Genomic DNA, 13,842 nt, shown 5'->3' with positions numbered 1-13,842 from the left:
CTTTTGTATAAACCCAATACTTTGTATTCGTACCCCTTTTTGTATAAACTCGGTACTTTGTATTCCTACCCCATTTATATGAATAAACCGGCACTTTATAGTTGTGCCCCACTTAATGAATAAACCGACACTTTATAGTTGTGCCCCACTTAATGATCGAATAAACCTTTGTAATGATTTCGAAAAGTAAATGGATCATAAACTATACCTATTATAGTTTATCCGAAATGTTTGTAATGAAAAGAACCCCTTTTTATGAAAATACATTGATACTATGAGTCCATAAACTATTTCTATTATGTAGTATATGAAAAACCCATTTGTTTTGTGAGTAAAACCTTTCTTATGTAGTATAAATCCATAAACTATGCTTATTATAGCTTGTTCTATGTGTTCGAATGAATGAGTAATTCTTATCATGAATGCCTAAATTTTCAGTTTATAATGATAAACTAACAGGAAAACACATTCAATATTAGAACTTATTGTTATACACTTTGCTCAACATAATACAAAGTGTTATGAAAGTTATAAGCTGTTAACTAGTTTTTAACCTTTCTGCACTATTTTAGAAAAATCACAAAAAAATCATACGAAGTTGAAAACTGAATCCGTAAATTCTGGGAGTTCCTAAGATGTGTCTAGTTTATTAATAATTTTTATCATGATTTTTGGAAGTCTTTAACTGGTGTTAAAATGTTCATATTCACGAATTGGTCTGAATTCGTTTATGAAATGTTAGGCAGTTTTGTAAAAATCACCATAAATTTTAGAAAAATCGTATGGAGATGTGCAAGCAGTCATTTTAAAGCTAAGAACCTTAACTATTATCACCTAATGCAGTTTTGAAAAATAAAATGTTTAAGTTGACCAAAACAGTACGTGAATGGAGTCCAACTTTTCTGATGAAAGCTGTTAGAAGAATTTAGTTATGTTCTTGGTGTTTTAACTTGTATTCCCCCCCCCCCCCCCCTTCTTAAAAAATAAGAAAACATGAAAATATAGGGGTATGAACTCACCTTATATGATTTCAGTAGATGGATGATGGAGAAAGGTAGTGTTCCACTCAAGAACACTAAGAATATGTCTTGAAGGTTCAAAGATCTAACTTGAATGTGATGATGTTTGTGTAAAATATCTATGATTTGAGTAGAAGGAAGTGAAATAATTATATGGAGGATGAATATACTTACCAAAAGTAGAAGGAAAGCCTTGGAAAATGCCTTGGAAATCTCGAAATTGAGAGAGAAGAGTTGAGAGAAAAGTGTTTGATCTTTTGGTGGAAATGAGAGAAAATGAGTGAAGTGAGGAGAGAGGGTGAGTTTTTCCCAACTCTTAGAACGTGAGAATGGATGGAAATGATGATAATGTACAAGGATGTGACTAGGTATGGTGGGAGGAGTGTGGCTAGTCATGGAGTGGGTGTGGGAGGTTGCTTGTGTCATAAAACAAAGATAAGTCAACACTCCACCCTTTTGTACTTCACCCACTAATTTCTTGGATAATATTTGCATTAAAAACGTGGGAATTAGTGAATTATGAGGTTTTAATTGATAAAATAAAGTTTTGGGTAAAATCTCGCGTTAAAATGATGAAAAACGGGTTTAAAAAGAAATCGTAGTCGAAAACCGGGAAGAAATGGTCTTTCTACGAGGCTTCTCGCATGGGGGGCCGAAGGTGGCTAGGTTCGGTCCTTAGAAGGCTGAGACCGAAGGTGCGGGTGAGTCAGGAGGTGAAATGGAGCGAAGCTGGTCGGGAGCGAAATAACCCGAAGGCGAAGGTAGGAAGCGAAGGCCAGTTCGGTTCGTCCGAGGTTCGGGCCCGAGAGGGAGGGTTCGGTCCGAAGGCTAGAGCTCGGTTCGGTCCCTGGTGCATGGTTCGGTTCCTCAGCAGGGGTTTCGCTTTGTAGGTGCATTCGGTCCAAGAGGCTTCGGCCCTATAAAGGGGGTTTCGGGTCTTTTGGGGTATTTTACCTGTTCTAACCCCGTTTTAAGCGATTTTTGACCCGGTTAAGGGTCGGGATGACCCGAATGATTACGAAAAGTTACGGGAACTTTTGAGAGAGATTTCGGAGAGATTTGACATACTTGGAGAGATTTCACATTCTTGGAGAGATTTCTCATACAAAGAGAGATTTGGGAGAGATTCTAGATAAAGAGAGATAGAGTGAAAACGATTGAGAGAGGTTTCGTGTGTGACATTTGTGAGTGTCCGACTTCGCAACGCAAGGTCTGTAAACCCCGTTAAGCCTTGTTTAAGGATCTTACACACTCCCGATGAGTATGCAACATTGTTTTATCGGTTTGGTTCATTACTTAACGCAGTTTTAGGTTAATGAAATCTAGATATACAAACTTTTCAATTGATGATTTCTCATTAGCATAGCGAGTTGTATAGTAATTACCTAACGTAAGCCCTAGTACCCAAGGGTTAATTGAGTCGACCCGTTGACTTTTTGACTTTAGTTGACTTTGACTTGACCGGAAATTGATGGTTGTTACACAACTCGTTGAGTAGAGTCGAGATCCGCAAAAATTTTAAGTGACCTACTCGACGAGTCGGGAGACTGACTCGGGGAGTAGGTGTTGTACGAGTAAAACCCTAAATCTGAGGGTTTGCACCCTATTTAAATGTCTTATTGTAGCCTCCATCGTCCCTTATGCTCTCAAGAAGCTGTATATCGAAACCTTAGCCATTTTGTGTGATCTAAGGCCATTTTGGTGTTTTTGGTTGGCTTGTGAAGCTTGGAAGGAAGGAAGAAGCTGGGAAATTCGAGTTGGGGCTTGTAGATCCAGAGATCTTATTCCATCTTCAGCTCAAGCAAGGTAAATGCCCCCTGTTTTGGTCTTCCATTTGGTTGTTCATTTTTAGGGCTTAGCTTTTGGGTGCGTTTAGGGCTTCTTAAGCCATTTACGGATTTGTAAAGTGATTTATGGGGTTCTACTTTCAGATCTGAGTCATTGGAGGGGTCTCATGGCATAAAGGTGCCAACTTTATGACCATGAGAGCCCCATGCACATTGTAGAGAACCTTTTATGGAATTTTGAGTCAAAAACCCCATGCATGTGCACCAAGTTTGGAACTTTACGTATAAAGAGGACATTAGGAGGCCAGATCTATGGCTTTGATGTGATAAGACCCACTTAAATCAGATGTATAGTAATGGTCAAGGATGGACTCGCCGAGTTGTTCTTGGAACTCGACAAGTCGAGGTGTATGACCACCAAATCCATTCCGCGAATGGACCAGCTGTTAGGGAGGGAAGTCCTGTAGACGTTTAGACGCGAAAAAGGACCTAAGAATCATGGGACTCGACGAGTGTATGAACAGACTCGGCGAGTCCAAGGAAATCTCCAAACCTTTGAAGATTGACTCGACGAGTTGTTCATACAACTCGGAGAGTCGTAGACTGGACATGTTCTTATGAGGGAGATGAACTCGCCGAGTTCAGGGAAGAACTCGGTGAGTCGGATGAAGATGGCCCCGATATTTTGAAGGAAGAAGAACCCGTCGAGTTATTGCTAGACTCGACGAGCGGAGTCGAGGTTGTATCGGAGTAGTGGAGTGTGGACTCGGCGTGTTGGCGGGCCAACTCGGCGAGTCGAGTCAACTGGATGTTGACTCTGACCAAGATTGACTTTGTCTTGTTATGGTATTGACCCTGGTTAGGGTCACATGTTATGTTTGATGACTTAAGGAGTGTCGTGTAGGGATTGAGGAGTCGAGGGGAGCCGACCTTCACGCCGAGGACAGTTCAGACGCTACACGACATCAAGGTGAGTTACCATTCAGTAGGGGTGGGTCTAAGGCCACAATGCCGACCCACCAACAGGGATATTTAGTAGATAATTGTCTTTATGATAATTATCTTGCTTTGGTTATGTGACTTGGTCATGAGATATGCTTGCGTAATATGAACGTTGTGTTAGTGGTAGTGACAGGGAATAGTCTTTCCCTGGCATAGGTCGTTAGGACCAATGGGTAGGTCAGTACCCCGATATGTCTGACTGTATGTTTATATCTTGCTATTGTATGCTAGTGGTAGGGGGTGAAATAGTCCCCAGTTACCGATTGAAAGATACCGATGATAGTTACCGGTTGAAAGATACCGATGACAGTTATCGGTTGAAAGATACCGATGGTAGTTACCGGTTGAAAGATACCGATGATAGTTACCAGTTGAAAGATACCGATGGTAGTTACCGGCTGAAAGATACCGACGATATTATATGGTATGCGGTATGATGGGAGAACTCACTAAGCTTTGTGCTTACAGTTTTTGATTGTGATTTCAGGTACCTCTTCGTCGAAGGGGAAGGAGCCGGTGGTGTAGCAGCGCATCACACACATGATTTCCACATGGAGTGTTCTGGGATTGTAGTCTGATTTTTATTACTTTCGATGATATGGTTTTCAGACATGCTGTTATGATTTTTTTTATAAATAGATATGACATTGGCAATGTTTGGTAAACTTATACACCCGGAAGAAAAGTCAAAACCACTTATTGAAAACTATTAATGGTAAACTTAATTAAAAAAATATTAAATATGTAATGATGGTATTTATCGAATGACAGATTAAGGACGAGGGATTTCAAAATTATTTTAATGTTTTTGTTTAGAGTAAATAATAAAAATGGTCCTTGTGCTTTGGTTTTATTTTCAGTTTTGTTTTCTAATTTAAAAATTAATAGGTTGTGTCCTATAGTTTATGTATATTACACTTTTAGTCCTTGTTTCCAATAAAAACACCTAACTTATTCTTCCTTTTTCTTTTTCATTTTCTTTTAACAATTTATTATTATTATTATTATTTATTTATTTATTTTAATAGAGTTTGTATAGATTTCATATAATTTTTTTTTATTTTTTCAAATTATATATATATATATATATATATATATATATATATATATATATATATATATATATATATATATATATCAAAATAACAAAAATGGTCATTATGGTTTGCCAAAAGTCACAAAGCTAGTCTCTGATAATTTTTTTTTACGAATATGGTATATGTGGTTTCCAAAACTTGCATGAATGACCCTTTTTGCTAATGTCGTATTATACATAATTTAATTTTTATTAATAATTTTCATTCGTTAACCTAACAAAAAGTATTTTTACGTGTTTGTTTTTATATATTTGTCGGTATAATTCAAGGTGGTTAACCTTTTCTTTTGTTAATTTTTTTAAATGACATAGTTTTTTATAAACTTTTCGGTTTAAATTCGAGTTTGTTTACGTTTCGAACAATAAAAAATAACGATCACAAACAATTAAACGAACAATAAAAAATATAATATGATATTTTTTCACAACTATAACAAATAAAATTATCATTTTCATTTACTATCATTTCGTCAAACAATGTCATATTTTAATTTTATTAATTATCATGGACATTAACTACATGAATATTACAATTATTACGTGGTGCATTCGGTGGAATATATGAATTAAGTCGAGCATTATACAATATTTCCCATCTAGCGGCACGTTTTGATTTGTGGTGACGCCAAAGTGACAAAACTGTAGGCATTTGATGTAATATTTGTAAATCAACTTTTACGTAATGGCCATTATAAACGAATGCGATAATAATAGATCTATGATGTGAAATATCGTGCGGACCATGCCAAAGTGGAAAACAGGTCGACGAACCTTGTTTGTCTAAAAAATAGACAATTACACCATACTTATTAGCAATGAGAAATCCAGTATCCGGCATAATCAACCAATATTCACTTTGTGCATAACCAAATCCAGTGAAACTCAACGAGTGTTGTACGTTGTTTATATCATCCTGAAAAATCATTGAATATCGTCCCTAATTTTCTAATAACTCGTTGTATAAGTCTGAGCGAATTTGACGCCAATAATTTTGACTATACCCGAGGGAGACAGCTATTGCCCGAAATTCACAATTTCCATCTCCCTCCACATCTTCAATGTTTGTAATGTATGGATGAAATTCATTTGGAATTTCACTCATAAGTGAATTTGAATAAAATGTTGAGGTTGTTGAAACGAAAATGTATTGTGCCTCTCTGGTTCTTAATTTAAATCAAACTAATTAGACCATTATAATCTGACATAGACGTCTCAAAACTATGTCTACAAGGATATTTAGTCATTGGATCTTAAGTAGGCGGAACAATAGGTCTTGTTTGTGTACTCAACCGCGGACGTCCACATGGTACTTTGTTTTTGTGAGAAGTAGGTTCCCGAAGCGAAATTGTTGATGGTGAAAAAATATCTTTTAACTTCCGCACCCAACTGAACTTACTAGATCTTGATTGTTTTTTCAACTGTCTGTTAGACGTTTGGCCTTCAACATCCACATCATCATCTTCTAGTCAGATGCATGGATCTAAATTAATTTTTTTTTCCAAAAGTTATGAATGGAATCAAGTGGTATTGGATTTTCATTTTTTAAATATACCGCTTGTTCGTGCGCATATGGTAGCCCGTGACTAGTACGCAGTTGACATCCACAAATTTCAAGGAATTTGATTTGTTCAAATTCCTTGAAAATTATTTCAAGTGCATAAATTGAAACATTACCAACCAAATATCTGAAAATTGGATGGATGAAAGGATGTCGTGCAATAATCATGCTCTGTCCTAAATTTGCTTTGATAGCATAGTCTTGAGACTGAACAACATCATGAATTCTTGGTAATACCGTCACTAAATCTGATTGTGATGAGTCCAAGTATAATTTTACTTTGGCATGCTGACTCTCCACTCTATTGGTTGTGTAATTCCCAAAATAGAGAAATACGTCGGTCCAAACAGATACAAACTTTTCTTTATATTGTGACAACCACGTTTTCTTCAAGTAAGTAATAACTTCTGAAACATAATACACTTACATCAATTTTGAATATATATATATATATATATATATATATATATATATATATATAAACTAACAAATCTAAAAGATATGTTAAATAAATACCTTTATATTCCACCAAAATGTTTTCGACTTGTATGAGAATGGAATTTTATGCTTCCTCGGTTTCAGATTCAACTAATTTTTTCCAACCTTTATAAAAGGAGGTCCAACAACGAAGACGCACTAAAAACATTTTGTATTTTCTCTTAATGCTTGTATTGATATGCCATCTACAAAGTAATCCTTTAGCTTCTGGAAATACATTATTGCATGCATTCATGCAAGCCATGTCTCTATTCGTGACAATTACACATGGAAACATGCATGTAACGACGTGGATTTCAAAAAAAAAATTCATTTTTAAAACACCATAAAACTCATATAATATTCTCAAAATCTCATGTTTATCAAGTGTCATCACAATAAAACATATCCCAAGATCTCATATACAAAATCCTTTGTCAGAGTGTACAAATCATGTCGGTGCCTTCTCGCGAACCTCGCTAGTACCTGAAACACATATCACATAACACGGTAAGCATAAATGCTTAGTGAGTTCTCCAAAATACCTCAGACAACACATACGCCACTCGAGGCTATAACTCGGTACGACCCTCCGGTCGATGTGTCTCATCTGGACCCTCCGGTCTGATCATAGCTCGTTGGATCCTTCGGTCCGGTCTAACTCGTTGGACCCTCCGGTCCGGTCTAATATCACATAGCATACATAAATCTCAAGCACATAATTCTCAAGCATGCACATAACACGTAAGACCCTCCGGTATGCACATAGATACCACTCTAGGTAATATATAGTGAGAAGACTCACCTCGTAAGATGTCTAGTAAACTCTAATGCTCAAATCCCCGATCCAGCCTCCGCCTATCAAAATGATAGCATCTCTAATCAGTACACTCCTTACATCATCCTATCTAAAGAATGGGTAGAAGATTATTCTACCCCTCCCTGACCTCTCTTAAATTAGTTTGACCAACCCCAAGGTCAACCGAAGTCAACTCCGGTCAACGATCCAACTTTGACCAGACTCGTCGAGTGCACTCAGGTGACTCGCCGAGTCCATGCGTGTCCTCTGACTCCTCCTAAGGTCTCACTCGACTCGTCAAGTTAACCTCTCAACTCAACGGGTTACTACTGGTCACGAATCGCGTGGCAACCCGATCTGACTCGTCGAGTTCCCTCACGGACTCGGCGAGTTTCCTCCATGGCAACACTCATTCAACCTTCTGAGGTCAGATCTGTTTCTCTAACTTATAGATCTGACCTTCTAACATCTAAAAGTCACGTAAAGGTCCAATCTTTATGTCCATGCATCACACATCTAGCTCTATTTGATGAAATAACCCTGACAATGGAATCCTAGGATCAATACATTCATATAACAGCATAAAGCTTTGTTTCTAGGACTCTCTGGACCTTTCAAGTTCCAGATGTAATGTGTATTCCTCAATGAGACTCCACATGCTCCATAACTCAATTAAAGAAGGGGTAAAGAAACCATAGATTCATGAGATCTACTATATACACGAAAATAGGCATGGATTCATACCCTCCAGCTGCAACCTTTGATGGAATGATAGCAGATCTGAGCCCCTCAATCAGCCCAGCTTGAATCCCCTCCTTCTTTCTTGCATGAATGCACTAATGGTGATGAAATTAGCTCCTTCCCTCACTCTCTAAGCTTTCTGGTTTGTTAGGGTTCTCTTCTCTAAAAGGTAGCCACAATGGGAGGCCTTAAGTGCCTTTAAATAGGTCCCAAACCCCGGAAATTAGGGTTTCTCTGCCCAGCACCTACTCGACGAGTCCCTCCTCTGACTCGTCGAGTCCACTCATTAAATCACGGGAGAAACCCGACTCGACTCGACGAGTTGGACCCTCAACTCGTCGAGTCTCTCCTTCAATCTCAAGTTTAACATACACCATAATATCCCTGAAAATCCGGATGTTACAATTCACCCCCACTTAAATTAGACTTCACCCTCGAAATCGCTCCTCAACACACAGATCTTGCGCCATCGATAGGATCTCGTACCACACAACTATCACCCCCCCTTCTGGACACCTGAATCCAAACAGGGATTCCCAATCCTGGAAGAAAACCAATCCTTCTGATTCTCTCCAGACATAATCCAACAATCAGCTACCGATCACTCATACCAAACATAGCAACAATCTGAATCACGCCCCAAGAAACGGAAGGGCTCACATCCCACTAGGGTTTATCCACTGAACTGTTATCAGAACCCATCCAAACAAAGAATTCTCAACACTCTGCCATCAGACACAAGAGAATAATCGTGCTCGCTCAGAAATGTCCTCAGACATCAAAAAAATCATAAGCCTCAACTCCATTCCTCATAGCCCTTTTTAACACTGAGTACCAGGTCTAATCTCGACCCATCAGTTGGACCTCCAAGGTCAATCATTGCACTATCCCAACCGTCTTATTGGTTTCCTTCTTACTATAACTACATCGGCCCATTGTGACACACAAGTCACGAAGTTCGATTTACCCTAAGCGAATGCTACACCCCCAACTGAAGATCAACTCAACCCCGACCTCTGTCGTCTACTGCTCATAGTTCCATGCATCTTGCAGTACCTCCCGTACCCGAGTACTGATCTACACAGGTTTAAGACATCAGATGATAAACGATTCCCCTCAACATGGAATCCACCTCAGAATCCAGAATCTCATTTCACCTACCCAACGCACCACCATAGCCAAACTCAGACTCGAGAGTTTGGTCTGACCCAGTGTTGGAACCGCTCGATCCAATAAAGCACTCAACTCACGACTCATGACCCGCAACCTGCGCGTATACCTCTTCTCCAATTCCCTTGGGTTGCGACAACCACAACTCAAATCAGAGTATAACGATTCCCGACAATTATAAAGTCCTCTGTCTCTTTCCTGATATGGCCCCAGGCTCCCGAATACTCAACCCAATAAGGCTACTCAAGCCTAAGAACTCTCCTGCGTCATGCTCTGATTAACGAATAATGTGGCTCCCTGCCGCACCAAGACACCCTCTTACTGACTATTGAGTACTACGGCTCCCCGCAGTATCACAACACCTTTTCCCTGTCTAGTGAGTACTACGGCTCCCCGCAATATCACAACACCCTCTTGCTGACTAGTGAGTACTACGGCTCCCCGCAGTATCACAACACCCTCTCGCTGACTAGTGAGTACTACGGCTCCCTGCAGTATCACAACACCCTCTTGCTGACTAGTGAGTACTACGGCTCCCCGTAGTATCATAACACCCTCTCGCTGACTAGTGAGTACTACGGCTCCCCGCAGTATAAAAACATCCTCTCGCTGACTAGTTGGTGAATACTATGGCTCCCTGTAATATCACCACACCCTAACTCATGCATGTTGCAGCTCCCTGCAACCTTACCACACTTTCTCTTACCACCCATGGTCTCAACCTTAAGTCAACGCCACACGCTGTATCCATTAACCCACGTTCCACGACCCAACATAGATAGACGCACACATACCCATCCAAAATTAAGTGTCACTACTGCTGACGGAAATTGACACGACAACTCCGTTTCTCGCTGCAATCCTCATTCTTTAATAATCTCGTTTAACATCAATTAGTCGATGTGATCCCCCCCGGATACTTTGGTACACCAACACTAATCTCACGATGTTTTTCCCAATCCACTGATCTCATACTCACGACCCCATGCTTGGATACCACATTGCTCTTTCGGAACCTCTCAACTGATCTTCCTCTCGCACCACTTGAACCCTCAGAGTATTCTATCTCCCAACTTGAAACATCGAGGCATCGACAATGGCTCAGAAATTGTTGTCTAGAACCCGAAACTCCCCCTCTACTGGTCACTAATCATACGAAACTACTCATCTTGACCCTGAAATTGGTTGACAAATCAACTGCTGCCCTTCCAGGGGTATAGATTACAATTTATACATTCACTTGAAAATCTCAGCTATTGCATCTGCAATCCAGCGACCCGATCGCACTTGAACTTGACATATGTTAACCCCGAGAAGCACAGGCCACAAAGAATCTCCCAATTCACTCATTCTTTCTCAAACTCATACCACATGCATTATCTCGCTTTGCACCTAGCCTCGATCACCAATAACCCTAGACTCATGAATCCGCACCATAGGTCTCTATATCCAGATCTTTAACCGTTCTCGAACAAATCTCTGATCCCCTCAATAAAATACCCGGTTCTCCCCCACTTAGGGTTCGAACCATCACCAATTGGCGTACCAACAATCTATCCCACAGACTGCTTCTACTAGTAACATCGCACCTATTCTTGGAAGGTGCTATGCAACACTCGATGATCTCCCCGACAGAGATTAAGCATCTCCCAATACCCCGAATCTCAGATGAAATCCTCAGAACTTCCTATCATGACTGCCTCTAGTCATTCAGAATCACACCATTCCATCACCGGACCTCTCAACTGTCCAGTATCAACCTTGACTCTTAGTCTGGAAATAATGAACTATCATTCTCCTCTTCCTCGACTCCTCAACCAACGATCCATCACGACCCTTATAATAAGGCGGACTCGTGATTATGCATTTCACATATGGCTTTTAATGACCAACAATTATCTTTTGATGAATATTTGCCTTTTAGTGCAAATGGACAATTAATTTTTTTGGTATCGGTATTTTTTGTGGATGTTTTTTTTTACTTTTGTATGTACCACTGCAATCACATTGAAAAAAAATATTTGAGTTAACAATGGATCTTTTTATTACAATAACGTAACCAAGTCCACGCCCTGTATTTTGCACCCAGTCTATTAGTTTCTGACGAGAATTAAATACCTAAAAGAAATTATTAGATACAAGTAAACTTATTGATTAATAACAATATTAATAAATCTAAAACTTTATACCATGCTAGTTTCAAATTCTGATGTGTCACTAATGAAGTAAGTATTTTCATTATCGTCATCTTGAGATGCATTGTTTGTATGAATATCATTAGCCTAATCAATACATACAAATATAACTATGTGATATATAAAACCATAAATATATGAATAATAATACACGAACATACCTCGTAATTTAACTCATCAAACGACGACAAATATTCTGGCCAACTCATTTTCTTTTACTTTTTTTTTGAAACGACAAATCTAACCTACTCCTAAACTACTCCTTAAATCCACCTATGTCCACAACGGGACTCGAACCCTCAACCTCAAGGATAGTGAAACTTTAGGCATGAAAAGGAATACTATATAAATTATAGGGTAAGTTAAAGGACCATAAATGTAAGTATATGGCAAGTTAAAGGACCATAAATGTAAATATAGTTATATTATTATGATTTGATTGTAATGGTATTCACATACACCGCACTAAAATAAAGATAATGTATTTATTGTAAATGTAAGGTAAGTTAAAGGACCATAAATGTAAATATAGTTATATTATTTTGATTTGATCGTAGTGGTATTCATTTACACCGCACTAAAATAAAGATATGATATTTATTATAAATGTAAAGTAAGTTAAATGACCATAAATATAAATATAGTTATATTATTATGATTTGACCGTAATGATATTCATTTACACCGCACTAAAATAAAGATAATGTATTTATTGTAAATGTAAGGTAAGTTAAAGGACCATAAATGTAAATATAGTTATATTATTTTGATTTGATATTCATTTACACCGCACTAAAATAAAAATATGATATTTATTATAAATGTATGACAAGTTAAAGGACCATAAATGTAAGTATAGTTATATTATTATGATTTGATCGTAGTGATATTCATTTACACCGTACTAAAATAAAGATATGGTATTTATTGTAAATGTAAGGCAAGTTAAATGACCATAAATGTAAATATAGTTATATTATTATGATTTGATCGTAGTGGTATCACCGCACTAAAATAAAGATATGATATTTATTGTAAATGTAAGGTAAGTTAAAGGACCATAAATGTAAATATAGTTATTATATTATTTTGATTTGATCTAGTGATATTCATTTACACCGCACTAAAATAAAGATATGATATTTATGGTAAATGTATGGCAAGTTAAAGGACCATAAATGTAAGTATAGTTATATTATTATGATCGTAGTGGTATTCATTTACACCGCACTAAAATAAAGATAGAATATTTATTGTCAATGAAGGGGTAAGTTAAAGGACCATAAATTTAAATATAGTTATTAGTTATGGCTAATACGAAATGGAAGGATGGGGTCAATTGCACAGTGATGAAGATAAATAGAAAGGGTGGGGAGTGTTCTTATGGACAAACCCTTTGAAATTATTTCCCTTAATTTTTCAGCGATTTTAGAAAGTTATAAGTTTAACCGTTAAAATTTTAAGTTTACATGTAGGAAAACTGTCAGAAAAGTCCCAAATTATCGTGTTTTTACAAATAATCATTTTTTTTAACAGGAAATGGCATATTTTGACCAATTTCCGCCAAGCACCCTTATCGTAATCTATTCGAGACCGTCAAACGAATAATCGCCGATTAATCGGCTGCCAATGCCGATTTCTGCAACACTGATTACTATATATTAAATTGAAATATATATATATATATATATATATATATATATATATATATATATATATATATATATATATATATATTGAAATATTAATATATATTAAATTAAAGTAATAAGGGTTGAAAGTAAATTTTCAAAATAAAAAAGGATATAAATTGAAAATAAGTTTTAAATAGAAGGGGTGAAGATGTAAAAATTATTTAATACACATTTGAAAAAGTTATTGTATCGATTTAAATAAAAATAAGAGAATCTACTATAATAAATGAAGGTTTTTTGCCACATCTTCTCTTTTTATTTATTTGGATAAATGATATTTTCTAGAATTTTTAAATTTTTTATT

The sequence above is a fragment of the Lactuca serriola genome, chromosome 3 (assembly GCF_051521515.1).
Source record: "Lactuca serriola cultivar US96UC23 chromosome 3, Lser_US96UC23_V15, whole genome shotgun sequence".
NCBI classification, from domain to species: domain Eukaryota; kingdom Viridiplantae; phylum Streptophyta; class Magnoliopsida; order Asterales; family Asteraceae; genus Lactuca; species Lactuca serriola.
The sequence above is the reverse complement of the archived record's forward strand: the minus strand, read 5'-3'. Positions refer to the sequence as shown.